At 39.9% G+C, this 16,310-nt stretch overlaps 1 protein-coding gene across 6 annotated transcripts in view; it reads left to right on the top strand.

The window, feature by feature from the left end:
• The window catches only part of SIPA1L1 (signal induced proliferation associated 1 like 1), a 383,207-nt gene that overhangs the window by 250,077 nt on the left and 116,820 nt on the right, over positions 1 to 16,310 (top strand). The gene's annotated exons all lie outside the window — the stretch shown is intronic.

Genomic DNA, 16,310 nt, shown 5'->3' with positions numbered 1-16,310 from the left:
ACATACGCATTTTTTTCATATTCTTTTCCATTATGCTTTATCACAGGATATTGAATATACCCTGTGCTATACAGTAGGAACCTGTTGTTTATCCATTCAGTATATAACAGTTTGCGTCTGCTAATCCCAGACTTTGGCTCCATCCCTCCGCCACCCCCTTCCCTGGGCAACTACAAGTCAGTTCTCTATGCTGTACGTCTATTTCTGTTTTAGATAAGTTCGTTGGTGTCATATTTTAGATTCCATGTGTATGTGATTGCTGTCCTTTTCATCACAGTGTAAAATATAGTTAGACAGATAATTCTGTCATGATTTTTAATACATAGCTTGATTCACTGAAATTAGTACACTAACTCGTTCTTCCTAATCAGAACCTGGAAGAGAGTCATCTTGTTGACGGAGTACATCCATGAAAGGTGTAATTTCTCTTCCAGCAACAGGGAGAAGCACTTCTGACCTGATTGTCAGTCCAGCCTCTTAATCACCAGATACTGGGTTTAATGAATTCCTGATTTCACTGAGGCTAAGTCTCTAGGGTAAAAATTCACATTACTGAAGTGTGTATTGTTGACCTGATATGTAAAACTTAACTGCCTTTGACTGATAAAGCTGCCATTACTTTCTAAATATTACATTATTTTTATGAACTTCATTAATTTGCAAATTTAGACTTTAGAGGGTATTTGTCTCCATCTCATGAGCCCAGTCCATTGCTGCCTCAGCAGAGCAGTCCTCCCATTGTATGCATCTGTTGAAATAAGCAACAAACCATCAATTTCTTGTTTCTGGTCCTTCCTCTTCCCCACTTCTCTTCGCTGTTTTGCCAGTGCATGTGATGGTTCTAACTTGCCGAGGATTAAATGACGGTAATAACATAGCTAACATTTATTGTGTTATTACTTTGTGCTTTATGCAGAGCTCCTCACATAATGCTCATAGGACCCCAAGGCAAAGTTGTGATAAGTGCAAATGACGCAACCACATCCTTCCTAGAGAGGCACAAACGAGGCAGGACAGTAACATCAGAATTAATCTGGGCCTCTCCCTTTGAGTGCATATGTATTTTTTGTTGAGTTTTTACTTAGTCACCATGATTCAAGTAGCAGGACAGGACTTTTTCAGTTCTGCACTGCGTATACAAGGGTCTGAGACACATCCTCCCTGAATCCCACTGGAACAGCATACTAATGGAAAAGAGAGGAGCCCAAGGGTTGCTTTCGTTGTGTTCTTTGTTGCTCCATCGGTCAACAGTGTTGATAGGCTCATCTGATCCCAGATGGGATGTCACTCTCAAAGTCAGGTTACTGAAGATGCTGTGATGGGGCCAGGCCTTCCCCTCCTGCCCAGTGGCCAGAAGCAGCTGCCATGATCAGGTCTAAAGAGCATCTAAGAATATTTTCTCCTTCCTGGAAAGGATGGACACTAATGCTCTGCACTTGCTTCCTCTTCTGATAACTTGAAACCACCAGATTTGACTGTTCTGCAGTTCACCTTCCTCCTCCTGTACACCACCGCCTCACCCCACCTCACCACACGTGTGTTCGTACACGCACACTCACATGTATACAAGTCAAGTTGAATAGTATGCTGGGCTCCCGGATTATTAATTTGAAGCTAGTTGGATTTCGGTCGCTACTGTAATGTCCAGTTTTATTTCCCTTTCACTCTCTTCTAATCATCCATCTTTACCATTTCTTTAGAAGATATACCCTGAACTGCATTTGTACTTGAAGTGACAGCTTTAGTGCTCTGATGTATTCTCCAGTTTTGTTACTAGGCAGTATTCTGCAAGCTCAGGTTTTTAAATGTGTATCATTACCTGTCGTAAGTTTTAGTGGATTATTGTATGGTACATATAGAACATCAGAGGACACCTTAAAGCTAAACCTGTTTGTAAAACTCCGTGCTTATTTTGTCTCTTCTGTAGCTGTAGCAACATTAAGCTTGAGTATAGTGCTATGGAATGCCTTGTAGCTCCGAGTTCTGAAAGGATAACTAGTCTATGGTTAGTTTTTTGTGAACAGTCGTATTTCAAGTATGTGATAAAACTCCAGAGTCAGCAAGTCTGTTCTCCTAAAGCATGTTGTGCTCTGTGTCCTTGAACTTAACAGTTTATTTCTGCCAAAACTAATAGGGAAAGATTTTATTCATGTGTAATAACTTACGGTTTCATGCCCGTGTCTTTCATTTTTTATTGAGAGCATATAAACGGTGTTTTATTTGTTTGAAGGCAGCTCTCTAGTTATGTAATCCTTTTCAGGGAGATTTGAGGCACTAAACAACTTCCTGAGAAACTCATCTAGGAGTGTTTTGCTGCTGTTTCTTTACCTGCTTGGGGCTTCTGGTAGCAAGAAGGCCATTAGGTAGGAAGGTGTGTATGTTAGCTCTTTGGAAAACAAGCGTCCTCTGCTTTCTCAGCCGTGATCTCCCAAGCCCCGTCACTGATTGAACTTTGATCTGGGAGGCATCCAGGAGTTCATATTCCCTGGGCCGTCTCAGTTCAGAGGCTTGTGAAAGCTGATTAAAAGGGCATGTGCCTCTCAACTGCTCCTCTCTGTTTAGTTTTTAAAATCAAGCTGGATGGTCCAAAGGCCACCTTTGCCCAGACACTTGACTTTATTCAAGGTCATCTTATAAAGATCCAATCATACAACAACAGAGTGTGCTTTTGCAATGAACTGATGATGGAAATACTGGCCTTTTTGAAAGTTCCACGTGAGAAATTTATTTTAGAATTTGATGCCAGGAATTATTTTCTGGTAGCTACCAAATGCCTGCCTTTCTGATGATAGGTGTGTTTTATTTGTTTGCTTGTTTTATTTTATTTATTTATTTTTTTCCTGTATCTCCTGTTTTACTTCACCTTCCAGAAGAAAATTTGATGCTCAACTGTGCCACCTTCATTCATAACATATTTATAGCCACTTGGCTTTTATTTTCCTGTTTCTGTTTGATTAGCACAGTTTACGTATTTCCTTTATAATGAATGACTTCAGAACATTCTTTTTAGAAAAAGTAATTAGTCTACGTTTATATCCAAATAAAAGACCTCTGTTCCCAGGCTTTTTCTTCAGTTCTGGCGACATTCCTCACCAGCCTTTACCTGCTTCCACTTGGTTGGTTATCTAGCCAGCAGCTTGAAACCTGGGACACAAATTTTGGCTGCTTCTCCGTTTTTCCCCCTGAGCAAGCCTACCCTCATCGTTGCCCTCATGCTGTAAATGCCACCATTATTATCAGTCTCTTGGATTTGAAACACTGAAGCCTCTTTGATGCCTCTCTTCATTGATGTTAACCTCCAGTCAGTTGGGAAGGCGTCTTGCATCTCCCTCCACACTGTCGCTGATTTCCTGTTCTCTGTGTCCTGGTCCCAGGTCTGTCACTTCAAGCCCTCGTTGCCTTTTGACGCAATTCTTGGCCATTGTCCTAATCTCTTCATCTCCGGTCCTCCCTGCTCAAAATTCATCCTCTTGTCTTTGCCAAATACACCAGTTTAATCACAGAGCAATTTGCATCTTACATGATTGTGTTAATATGATTTAATCATGTAACAGATACCTTATTGATCAAGTCCTCTGAGAAGCAGATGCTGGGACAGTATTGGCATGCAAATGGTTTGTTAGGGACCTGGGGCCATGCCTGTGAAAAAAGAGGGGAGAGGAAGCAGACTTTATCAGGAAAGGTCTTCAGTCCACAGTACAGGTCTGACACTATGAAAGGGAGAGGAAAAAGGGAGAAGAAACCAAAGTGGGCAGGAGGAGCCTCAGCTCACTGTGACATGTGACAAAACTCAGCCAATGCCATGAAACAAAAAGGAGCAATAGAGCAGCTCCTTGTTGGGCAGTCAGTTCCCCTCCAGGCACACTCAGTCCTGGGGCTGCCCAGGAAGAGTGTGTCTGGGCTAGAAAACTACAGAAGATCCGAAGATACTACAGCCGGAGACTCTCAGCTAATTGCATTTCTTGTGGCTGAATTTGTTGTGAGCCATTTCTGAAAGGGAGATACTAAGTATTGCACGTCTGGGACCGCGACGTATGCATGAGTGCCTTCATCATACTCGGCATGGTTTAGGACGCTTGGAGTGAGAAATAAAATGAAACACCTTGATGGAGCTTACATTCTGGTGGAGGGAAACGGACGATAAACAAATCAAACAAAAGGATATACATGCTTAGTATGAAAGTTAACAATGCAGAGTTGGAGGTAGTAATCAGTCTCCTAAACTCAGTATTTGATTGTAATCTTCCTTTACTTTTTTGTTGTCATTCTTGTTTTTAAATTCAAGATAGTTAATTTACATTGTTGTGTTGGTTTCAAGTGTACAGCAAAGTGATTCAGGTATACATACATTTATAAGGATAGATACACTTTTTTAGATTCTTTTCTATTATAGGTTATTACAAGATATTGGGTATAGTTCCCTGTGCTATAGAATAGATCTTTATTGTTTGCTTATTTATATATAGTACTTTGTGTATTTCTCACATTCAGATTTATTACCCAACTTCCTATTAATCAGTGCCCTTAATATTTTTAAGTAGTTTAAAAAATTAACAACTGCACATTCATACATTTATTCATTTATCGCATGATATTTTTAAAGCATCTAATCTGGGTCAGCTACGGTGCTTGGAGGAGAACAAAAGCAAATAAGCCTGCCTTCATGGGGTTTGTAGCTTGCCCTGAGTACTGTTGAGACAAATGAGAAACTTTAGAACATTAATGTTTTTCCTGATCTTTTTCTTGGTGGTGGGGGGTGGTTGTGCCATGAAGCCTGCAGGATCTTAGTTACTCAACCAGGGACTGAACCCAGTCCCCAGCAGTGAAAGCATCAACTATCCTAACCACTGGACTCCCTGGGGAAAAAGTTTTCCTTATTTTTAAAAACCATTTAACAAAATCTTTTATAATTTCTTTATTTCCGCTACCTGGAACTCCATTTTGATAGATGACGGATTTATCTGGTTTTATCCTCCATTTTTTTCTTTCATAATTTCAATTTCTTTTTATTTTATATATTAATTTTATCTTTTGGTTCAGAAATTGATGTGTACCTCTGTATACTCTACTCTCCAGCCCTTTCATTTTATTTTAATAATCGTCGTTTTATTTGCCAGGAATTCATTATTTTTGTTTTCCTGTAGTTACTGTTCTACTAGTTTACCCTTATTTTATATACCCCACATTTCTCCATTGGTATTCATTTAAATAATTTCTTCTCATTTTTTTCCCTTGCATGATCTGTATCTTCTGAGTTGTATTCTCTGTTTGTCTTTTTTTTTCCTTTGATGGTGCAGGTTTTCCTTGGTCCATTGGTCTTTGCCGCAAAGGCCAAGGCAGACAGGTATAGGTGGCAGGCTTCCCTGCAGGGCTATGTGTCTTTTTCCCCGAGCTGGTCTCACCTTCCGGGGGGAAGTGAGGGCTGGCACTGGAAAAGTAGGTGAGACCCTAACAGGGAGGAGGGTATGGAGCAAGAGGGTAGTGAACGCAGTGCTCAGTACCAGCCCACGTGGGTGACAGGTTGGGAGAGGTTTAGCCTACTCCCCTCCTGCATGGAGCTGCCTTTTCTCCTGTCCATGCATCAGGATGGGTGGTCTTTCTGCCTCTCCTGGGCTTCTGAGTAACCCCCTTCTTCCTAAAGGTGCAGGTGCTTTCCCACCACTGTTCCCAGTCACCCTGTGTCCCAGTTTCTGCCCAGCACTTTGTATGGTGCCCTGGTTTATAACCAGTCTAAGCAATCGTTGAAGGCAAGGACCGCAACAGATTAGGCTAGGCTCAGCAATTATTTCATAATTGAAATGTTTGGTACTGATGCAAAGCACAAAGTTTATTGAGTTGGGGAGCCAGTGTATCTTGTATTCATAGCATCAGGTAGACGCAGGGAGGGCCCTCTGTGTATATGACCTTGTGTTACAGTCTGGACACTGAATAATATGTTGCAGTTCCGTTTCCTCTCTTTTCAGGAAATGAGACCACCGACAAGTCTGTGTGTGGTCATGGTGGTTTTGTGGAAATTAACCAAGACCACCAATTGATTCCCATAAACCCAAAACATCATTCTGGAGACTGATTTTTACTGTTGCAAACCTTCTTAGACACACCGTGTTATATGCTGAAGTCAGTGGATGACACCTTGAGAAGAAACAAGAGTAGAAAGAAGCGGGATTTACATCATCTCAAAGTATCTCCCACCAAAATATTTGTAAATCATAAGAAGAATGAGAGTGACTTTACAGTGAACAAACTGGTACATGTCACCTTAATAGAAGGAACTCTATCATGGTCTCTATCACAAACCTTATGAAATGATGCCCTGAGGTTACATCGTTTCTGTGATTCTCTTCCCCAGAATGCGTAAGTGTTAGTTGCTCAGTCGTGCCTGACTCTTTGCTACCCCATGGACTGCAGCCTACTAGGCTCCTGTGTCCATGAGATTTTCCAGGCAAGGATACTGGAGTGGATTGCCATTTCCTTCTCCAGGGAATCTTCCCAACCCAGGGATCAAACCCAGGTCTCCTGCACTGCAGGCAGATTCTTTACCAACTGAGCTAACCTTGGTTTAATTACCTGAAACCACCAGACATACACAACCAAGTTGAGTGGTAAATACTATTCAAAAGTGTCAAGGTCACAAAAAAGTAAGGAATTGTAACAGACTGCAAGGGGACTAAGAAGGAGTAATAACAGTTAAATACAATGTGGGATAATGAGTAAGATTTCAGAACAAAAAGGGCATAGTGGAAAAACTAGAGAAATTTGAGTATTAGAATATTAGTTTCCTGATTTCTGATTAATTAAGATTGTACTGTATGTAGTTATATAAGATGTTAACATTGGGGGAGACTTGGTTAGGGATCAGTTCAGTTCAGTCGCTCAGTCGTGTCTGGCTCTTTGTGACCCCTTGGACTGCAGCACGCCAGGCCTTCCTGTCCATCACCAACTCCCGGAGTCTACCCAAAATCATGTCCATTGATTCGGTGATGCCATCCAACCATCTCATCTTCTGGCATCTCCTTCTCCTCCCGCCTTCAATCTTTCCCAGCATCAGGGTCTTTTCAAATGAGTCAGCTCTTTGCATCACGTGGTCAAAATATTGGAGTTTCAGCTTCAACATCAGGCCTTCCAATGAACGGCCAGGACTGATCTGCTTTAGGATGGACTGGTTTGATCTCCTTGCAGTGCAAGGGACTCAAGAGTCTCCTTCATCACCACAGTTCAAAAGCATCAATTCTTCGGCACTCAGCTTTCTTTATAGTCCAACTCTCACATGCGTACATGACCACTGGAAAAACCATAGCCTTGACGAGATGGACCTTTGTTGGCAAAGTAACGTCTCTGCTTTTTAGTAAACTGTCTAGGTTGGTCATAAATTTCTTTCCAAGGAGTAAGTGTAAGGAAACTCCTTGTACTATATTTACAACTTTTCTGTCAGTCCAGAAGAAGTCAAGATAAAATATGAAAAAGAAAACCTTCAGGTACATCAGTAACAGGAGCTAACATAGGAACCATCCACATGGAAATGGGAATGCTTCCTCAGCTTTCTGTGTCAAAGTACATCAGAACGAGTGCCATGCTACTGATTTCTGTATCCCAAAGAATTTCTATTCTTTTGTTTTGCAGTTTCAAGGACATAAGGGCCCTTTAGATCTGTTATTTCAGTACAAGCTGATAATATGATAAAGCTCATCACCTGTTTTTCAAATGCATACCTCATTGTTAATTTCAACCAAAAAAGTTGGTGCTCAGCAAACATTTCTTTTATCCTACCAATTCCTTTGCTCATCTTCTCATGGAGCCCCCTCCTCTGTATGGAGAGGCCATGCACCTAAACCTCAGGACAGCAAGAGGGGGGACTTGCATAACTGCATTCTCAACAAGTAGAAGCATTCAGTAATGGTGAAGCATCAGCAGAAGCAGGCTCAACAGCTCAGAGACAGTTAGTCCAGAAGCAGGTGGGCGCTACTGAGTTTTTGAGACACATTGCATGGTCTCGCCCTCGGGAGCTACGGTGACTTCTACCTTGACTGAACTTCTGACTGTTTCTGGGGGACTTCCTTTCAAATATTTCAGAAGCATTTTACACAGACATCTTGCTGCAGTGTCCCTGATAAGGAGGTACAAAAGGTTTGGGTTTGTTGTTGTTGTTAATATATAAAGACATTGAGTTAGAAACAGGTATTTCATTGTAGTTTCTTTCGCTTGGATATTAAATACTTTTTTTTCCCCCTGAGCTGACTTTTAAATTAGTATGAACTAACGATAAGCCTGAAGAGTTATAATAATATGCTACCTTTTAAAGTATTCTTTTTACTCAGTGACCATTTGTAAACCATTTTTGTAAAAATTGCCATATTTGTAGAAATACTTTTTTTATGCTTTTAAAAATCTTCCTATTATAAAAGATATATATTCATTACAGAAAAATTAGCAACTATAGAAACCAAGGCAATTAATCATGTGTGATTACTAGTTACTTTACTTCTTTTTTAATACATGTATACTCATTAATTAAACAAGATAAGGATCATTAAATAGTTTTATATATTTTTTCATGGTTCCATGATTGGCTTTGCCATTGTTTATTTAAAGTCTTCCAGCTGTTATTAAATTCAAGTTTTCTACTTCCTTTTTATAAATAATTCTTACATCACATCATCCTAAGTGTTTTGGTACTTAGGATGACCTTTGGGCACTTAAGATGGCACTTAACCCCTTTGGCAATTTGGTGAAACCTATGGACTCTCCTTAGACTAATGTTTTTAAGTGCATAAAAGTACAAAGCAAACTAGGCATATTAAATTACAGTTGCAAGAGTATTAAAAATTTTGCAATATACTAACATAGATGCTTATTTTTTATTATATTAGCAAAAGGATCTAGCATCAGTTCTGATAACTACCATAATTTCAAAGTTGTGATGAGAATAATTGATATTTTGATATGTCTACAACAACCGTAATATGATATGAAAACACCTCTTGATTTCTGTAGGTGTCAAAGTCACATGTGCAGCTGATGTTACTGTAGTTGGTTGACTCCATTTATAATTGATGGAAATGCTACATTTCTTTAGAAGGTAGTGAAAATAAAGATAAAATTTTTTTCATTCAAGTTCATGAACCCCCTAATTTTTTTCCATAGACAAGTTTAAAAGCTGCTGACCTTACATAATGCTCTTGTTATGTTACTTTCCCCCAACATGTCCAATTATTTATGTAAGGTAGAGTCCTGTAAGTGAAATGGTGTGAATTTTATGGGAACCTAGATTTTTATTGCCAAATTGTTCTTAAGAAAGCTTAGGCCAGAAAGGTTCTACTCCTATTTTAAGACTGTGTAGTGTTTAACATTTTCTTGGCTACCTTGAGTATTTGCAGTTTTTATTTTAGAATATTTATTGTAGGTCCAAAACGTTTCAATTTCATTGATCACAAGTAAGACTGAATTATTTAAGTAGAATTATTGGCCATTTGTCATAGATAATAGTCAATTAAAAATCTCCCCATTTAACAGTGATAATGTTTTTCCTTTGTTTCAAACAGAGTTTTCTTTGTACTTTTTCCTTTCATCATTTGAATGCAATTCGTTAGTGTCAGCCTTACTTCTGTTAAAGTCTACTTTTTATTGGCAGGTTGGGGGGCTTCTGAGGGCTGCTTAGTCATGTGAGGCTTTAAGCCTAACAACATAATATAATTTTGTCAAATAGACCACCCTAATTTTTAAGAGCTACCTATGGAAAGAAGAATTGGAACTTCAGAGAACTGTGCACTTTGTAAATGTGGACAATTACTCTTATGCAACCATAATTACAAGTTAGTGGAATGCTTTGGGACAGAATTCTGGACTGTGGCCAGTCCTGTGTAAATGTCCCCATCCGTTACTCTGACCTGCTTTTGATTACGATGCAGTCCTAGGCTATTTAGTTCTCATGGAACCTCCACCCTTATAATTAGGATGAGCCCTTTGGGGACCAGAGACGGAACCTCTGAGTGGTGCTCTTCTCAGAAAGAGCCATTCTTCAAACACATGAATCCTTATTACCTCCACTTTGGCAAATCTGTGTTTTCATTTTTAAAGAAGAATATACTGTTGTTGGCTTGTGTTTTCTTTTTCATTTAATTCTTATAGATCTGTTCTTTCTAACCTAGTTGTCAGTCATATTTAGATGTTGTAAGTTGCACGAAAACAAAGCATATGAACAAATTGAACTCAATAGGCAAAGATAAGTACCTTATAGAAGCATGTGCTGTGGTGAGTGGTTTTCCCAGTTGCATCTAGATTCTCTGTCTAATGGAAATATTGAGGGTAGAATTTATGATGTTGATTGCACTGATGCTGACATACTTGTAGCCCACCAGGTAGACTATTTTAAGGAAAAAAGAATTTAAAATACTCAAAGTGGTGAAATAATTTTGATTCCAGCTAGTAAAGCCGTTGTCATTCCATTCTTTGACCTGCTAATAGATGAGGCCCATGCGTGTCTGCTTAGTAGTATCTTTAGGACCCCTGCCGTACAGGGAGTTAAGATGCCTTTTTTAGAGGAAATGGAAGAGTTTTCATTTCTCCTTCTACATAGTCATTTAGGGTAATTAATATTAACACGGGACCATTTTGATGACTTTAACGTATGTTGCTATAATGCTTTCTAAAGTGGTTGGTACCAATTCGTGGTGTCACCAGCAGTGAAGGAATATATTCCAGCCCTACCAAGGACCATTTTTCCATTTAGAAGTGTTGTTGCTAAGTTTTTGAGGCCTGAGATAGTTGCTGTTTATTTGCTTTCTGTTTCTTTGATTTCTGTGTATCAGTCTATTTCCCCTATTTAAATTTCTAAATTGACAATTCTAAAGAAATATTTTAAGCCATGCACCTTGTGGCTCAGCTGGTAAAGAATCCGCCTGCAATGTGGGAGACCTGGGTTTGATCCCTGGGTTGGGAAGATGCCCTGGTGAAGGGAAAGGCTACCCACTCCAGTATTCTGGCCTGGAGAATTCCATGGACTGTATAGTCCATGGGGTTGCAGAGACTCAGACACAACTGAGCGACTTTCACTTTATAATTGTAAAAATTATATATAAAAAAGATTTATTTTTGTCCATAATTACAAACAGTCCATATTATGCTGGTCTCTGGAAATGTACAACTGAAATGCTGATGTGAAATCTGCAAATATTATGAAAACCAGTATAAGCAATCCAAAAATTGTTGGTTAAAGCCCTGTAACTCTTGTGACTTTATTTTTGTTTCCTTCTTTGCAATTAAAATGCCAGGCTTTTTAAATTTTTTATGCCTTGTGCACACATCCTTATCTGCAGCTCATAACTGGGTAATGTGACTGTACTTGATCTAATCATTTGGAGCTTTGAACTATTGACTATGTTCCCTCTCTAAGAATGTGAAAGTGTTATTATTTGTTATTGTGACTGTGTCAGCCAGAAATATGGCTATTTGTGTGGAATGTTCTAGTAATAGAACTCATTGGTGTTCTTTGTACCATCCTTGTTTAAATGTAAGAACCAGAACTAATAAAAACTAAAGTTAAAAATTTGTTTAGGTGCTAAAGATGAAAACTAAAACTGAAGGTGAGGGGAATCAGCACTATGTGGATAAAACATGAATATTTCTCCCTTGAAACACAGTGAAACCTTGGCAATATAGTACATCGGGAACTAAAGCCTTCTGTGTGATCTGGCTAGTCAGTCCCTTTAGACATCACAGTTTATTTAACTATTTTTATTCATAATACGGTTTTAAAAATGTTTGGGAAGATAACATTATATGTAATGCTAAGCAAATGAGCTTTGGAATTGATACTTAATATGTTTGAGTTCTGGTGTTGCTGTGTACTGGTTGTGGCTGGCAAGTGACTTATTTTCTCTAAATCATAATTGCCACATCTGTGAAAAAGAAGGCAATGTCTATATTTTCATAGTTGACATGAATATTAGAGTGCTTGGCAAAGTGCCTCACCTCACTGCATTGTATCATTCTAATGTGATTGCAGTACTGGGTTTTGGCATTCCAGTATGCTGGCACAGAAATACCATTAATTTTGGTAGTGTAATCCCCGTATTTCAATTCATCCATCAGCAGATTTATCCACCCTACTCGAGTCTCCAGCCCCTCTTTCCTCCCCTTTCCTTCCTCTGTCTTTCATCATCAGCGGCTTCCTGGCCTTTCTTGAGCACTTATCATCTGCATCTCCCCCATACTTGAACCCTCTGTCCCGCTTCCGTCCCTCCACCCCACAAAAGACAAAGCTGATTGTAGGTATGACTGGAAGAGCTCTCTGCGTTCGATGGAAACCATGGCGCTAGCAGAGGGTGGCGGTGCTTCGCACGCAGGGCTGATGGGAAATAGGCATGCTGCGGCGTGGAGCCAGGGCAGCGTGCTACCCCGAGACTGTGGTCCCAAGAGGGAAGCAGTGGAGTCCAGTGAACCTGAAGGACAGGCAGCAGCAAGAGTGGCCTGAAGGACCAGACTGAGGATCCTAAAAGGCTAGCTTTTAGTTACAAAAAAGTCATTTGTCTTGAGATCAAAGTTAAAGACTTAAAAACTGAGTTGAAGGTAATTTGTTGAACCAAACTTCTCTGTTGGCAAATTACACTTTGCATTCGAATTTTGAAGTGAAAAAGTTGTATTCACATCAGAAGGATTTTTTTTTCTATAGTTTTGTAATCCTCAGGAACAGGGAAAAAAAAAAAAAGGATGGTGGACCAAAAAACAAGGCATTTATTGTAAGGATAATTCTTACTTAAGTTGAAAGACTTTTTGAACAAGCAGAGTCTGATCGTGACAGTAGTGAATTTAACACAGGAAACCAGGGCAGTATCTCCATCTCTGTTGATGGAGCTGAAATAGATGAAGGCCAAATGGAAATGCTTGCTTGGAAATAACAGCCAGAGCTCTTTTTCAATAAAAGAAGATTGATGTTCCTGAACAAACACACATATAAATTTTTAAAAGATCTTCTCAGAGTTATCAAACCAGAGATGGATTTTTTGAACACAGAGTCTGAAGAAAGTGTTAAAAGTTAGTTTATAAATGGTCTCATCAGCATTCCCGCAGCTCAGAAATGGACTTCTTCACCAGCTAGGAAAAAGCACACAAAGATCTAGCCAGGGTTTGATGATGACACACACGAGAGTTTAAGTGATTCATTTTTTTAAATCAACCTTCTTCATTTTTAGGTAGGATTAGTTTCTTTTTAAATAACTGTATTATCTGCCAATTTATACTAAAATGATTGTGTTCAATATTTGTATTTTTATAAATTCATGTTTTTCTGTAGTAACCTTTCTAAATTTTTGCAGTTACAATGTATTATTTGGTTTCCCTAATTTGTATTTCTCTTACCAGTCTTAAAATAAAGTATTATCATTACTATGCAAAGTACACACTTTCATTTTGGTCCATTGTTCAAGCACTCTTTGAGAAGATGTCTAAATAATATTTCAGATGCAACCCTAAAGGATGCAAGGACTTAGTCAAATAAGGAGGAGTTAGTTGGTGGAATGTCCTAGACAGGGTGTTTCAGGTGAGACAAGCACCATGAGTTGACAAGTTCAGGGTGGTTGGTTCTCAGAGTTTAGACGGATGAAAGGTCCAGGTTGAAACTGGAATGACAGGCTGGTGACAGGCCACGAGGACCCTTGAGAAGGCTTGAGTAGTATCCAAGGACTGGTGGGAAAGCAGAGGAGGGTTTGAAACTTAATAGTGACGGTCAGGCTTGCATCTGAGAAGCCAGTCATGAAAGGCTAATCTGTCAGAAAACTCACAAACATCCGGGTGAATGATGATGTGGATAAACCAGTGGCAGTGGGATGGAGGTGGATTTCAGAGCTCTTTAGGAGCTGGAATTCAGCGGGCGTGACGGGGTCAGGCATAAGCAGCTAGAGGAATGTGGTAGCAGTTACTCGAACCAGGGTTGCAGGGAGAGCTGTATCGGTTTGTGTGGAAGGTGATAGATTCACTTTTACAGATGCCATGGGACAAAGAAATCACGAGTTTTATTTGGTAAAGAATGGGACATCTTTTAAATGTGAAGATCTAGGGCTCACAGATGTCTGGAGTGGACACGTGGATTCTTGAGAGTAATCAGCATTGGGAGAGGACAGAAGATTCTAGATGGGAAGAGAAAGATAAATTGAGTAAGAAGAGCCAGGGCCAGTGGAAGAAAAACCAAGAGAGGCTGGTTTCGGAGAAGCCACTTTCCAGAAGAGTGTTTTTAGGAGGGGGAAACAAAAGGAAATGCCATTGGCAAGTTATGAGGAGTTTGCACAAGATAAGGACCCAGAGTTTCTGTTTGTTTCAACTTTGTGGCTGACTGGTAACGATGCAGTGGCAGTCAGATGATAGGAATCCTAAAGTGAAGAATCAGGCATCTCATTCAGGAAGTTTCCAGTGGAAGAAAAGAGAAGGGAGGTAACCCGGAGGCTGGTAAGGAACTGAGGGCGAGTGTTGCGGTTAAAGATAAAGGAGGCCTGAGCCTGATTGAATGGTGATGGGAATGAGCAGGCAGAGAGGTCAAGTTGCAGATACAGGGAGGGTGATTGGGCATCAGTGTCCCTGGGAAGGTGGAATTGAGCGGAGGCTAGAATTTCAGGAGAGACTGGGTTTACATTATAAAGCAAAGGAAGTAAAAGTCAGGATCCAGGTAAGTGTCTTTGAGTGATGGTGGAAAGTGAGGCAGTTGCTTCTGAAAGGGCTCTTTATTTTCTTTGTGATGTGGACAGCATTATCTGCCAAGATTGAGAGAAGGTAGATGAGGGGGAGGTTGAAGGAGAACAGAGAATATTTTAAATACCTGCAGTAGAGAAGGGGAGCGAGAGCTGACCAGGGACAGCTTGAGGAGGAGTGGAGGTTACTGACGGTAATTGGTATTGGCCCCGTGTCTTTGTGAATTTCTCCACCAGCAAAGACTAGCAGTCTCACCTGCCCTTCCTGAGCTTTGTGGGATGTGTTTGAGGAGTTTCTGGTGAGTCAGGGGTAGAGTCCCTGAACAGGATATAATGAATTGACATTATATTAAAGGTCCTCTTTGACATGTCCATCGGTGTTCTGTGCTGCAGGGTTAAAATAGTCTCTGAAGTTCTGAAGCGTGCGAAGCCCTTTGCTCCTTCAGTAAATGTCCCCAGACTGCTGTCTTGTTGCTCTTCCAGTTCGCATCCGCTTTTTTATCCTGTTTCTGTCTCGTCCCTTTTTGTTTTCTTCCTTATTGTCAGTTGTCTGTCATATTGCTATCTGCATGCAAGTTTCTATCAGCCCTGCACTCTGGTCTTTGTCAACATCTGGAATTATCACACCTCTGAAACCAAGCTGTGGGCTTGAAAACCAGACAACCACGCTTATTAAAATTATGTGCAAAGCAAGAGTAAATAACCTCTGAGTGTGATTCTCACGTGCTATGCTTTGAGGGTGTACATAAGTGTTTGTACATGGATTTTGTGATGTTTATTGGGTTGTTTATCAGCTGTCCATATATGAGATGCTTGTTGCCTGCGTTCCCATTGTGTTTCCCGTATTTTGAATTTCCATGGATTGTGATAATATTCTTAGGTAGCTCATGGTATTAATGATTTTTTAAAATAATTATTCTCTGGTACTTGCAAAGCACTTTCATATGTATTACCTAAATTTAGAACTATATGATTAGATATTTTATGCTGTTATTTCTTATTATTCTCATGGATTTTCAAATATATATTATGTATGAGAATAACATGTATTTTCAAATATTGATGTATTTTGTATGAGAATAACCTACCATGTCACAACTCAGTCATTTAATCATATCACATGTAAATGAAATAGGGCAATGTAAATAAGTATTTTGGATGTTTGAAAAGTAAATTATCTACTCTAACTTTTCATGTATTTGGTTTTTTTTTTTCTTTTTTTTTCACTTTCTCATCTGTGAACATCTTTTGTCTTTATCAACAAGTTTAATTTTTAGGTGTACAGTAAGTAAATAGCACTTTTTAACTTTTCTGTAAATTAATTTACTTATGACCCCAGCGTTCCTTCTTGTTAGGAGGAAGATAAAGTCAACACCAGTCATTTGGACACTTGCCCCCACCCCCAAGGTTGTTCTAAAGTTTGGAGTCTGGAGAAATGCCAGACATTGAGGAGAGGGCCCTGAGTGGCCATTAGTCACCTGGCCACACTGGTGGCCTAGGAAAGGCCCTTATCCCAGCCCTCACATCCCTCCAGACCCAGCTGCTCTGCTGGATGCCTCTGATCCTTACTATGCAGGAACCATTGGTGAGGCCCAAAGCCCTGGGTGTGGGCTTCTGCCTCCCAGGGGCACTTTG

This window comes from Capra hircus, chromosome 10, assembly GCF_001704415.2.
Source record: "Capra hircus breed San Clemente chromosome 10, ASM170441v1, whole genome shotgun sequence".
NCBI classification, from domain to species: Eukaryota; Metazoa; Chordata; class Mammalia; order Artiodactyla; family Bovidae; genus Capra; species Capra hircus.
This window is presented reverse-complemented; position numbering and strand designations above follow the sequence as displayed.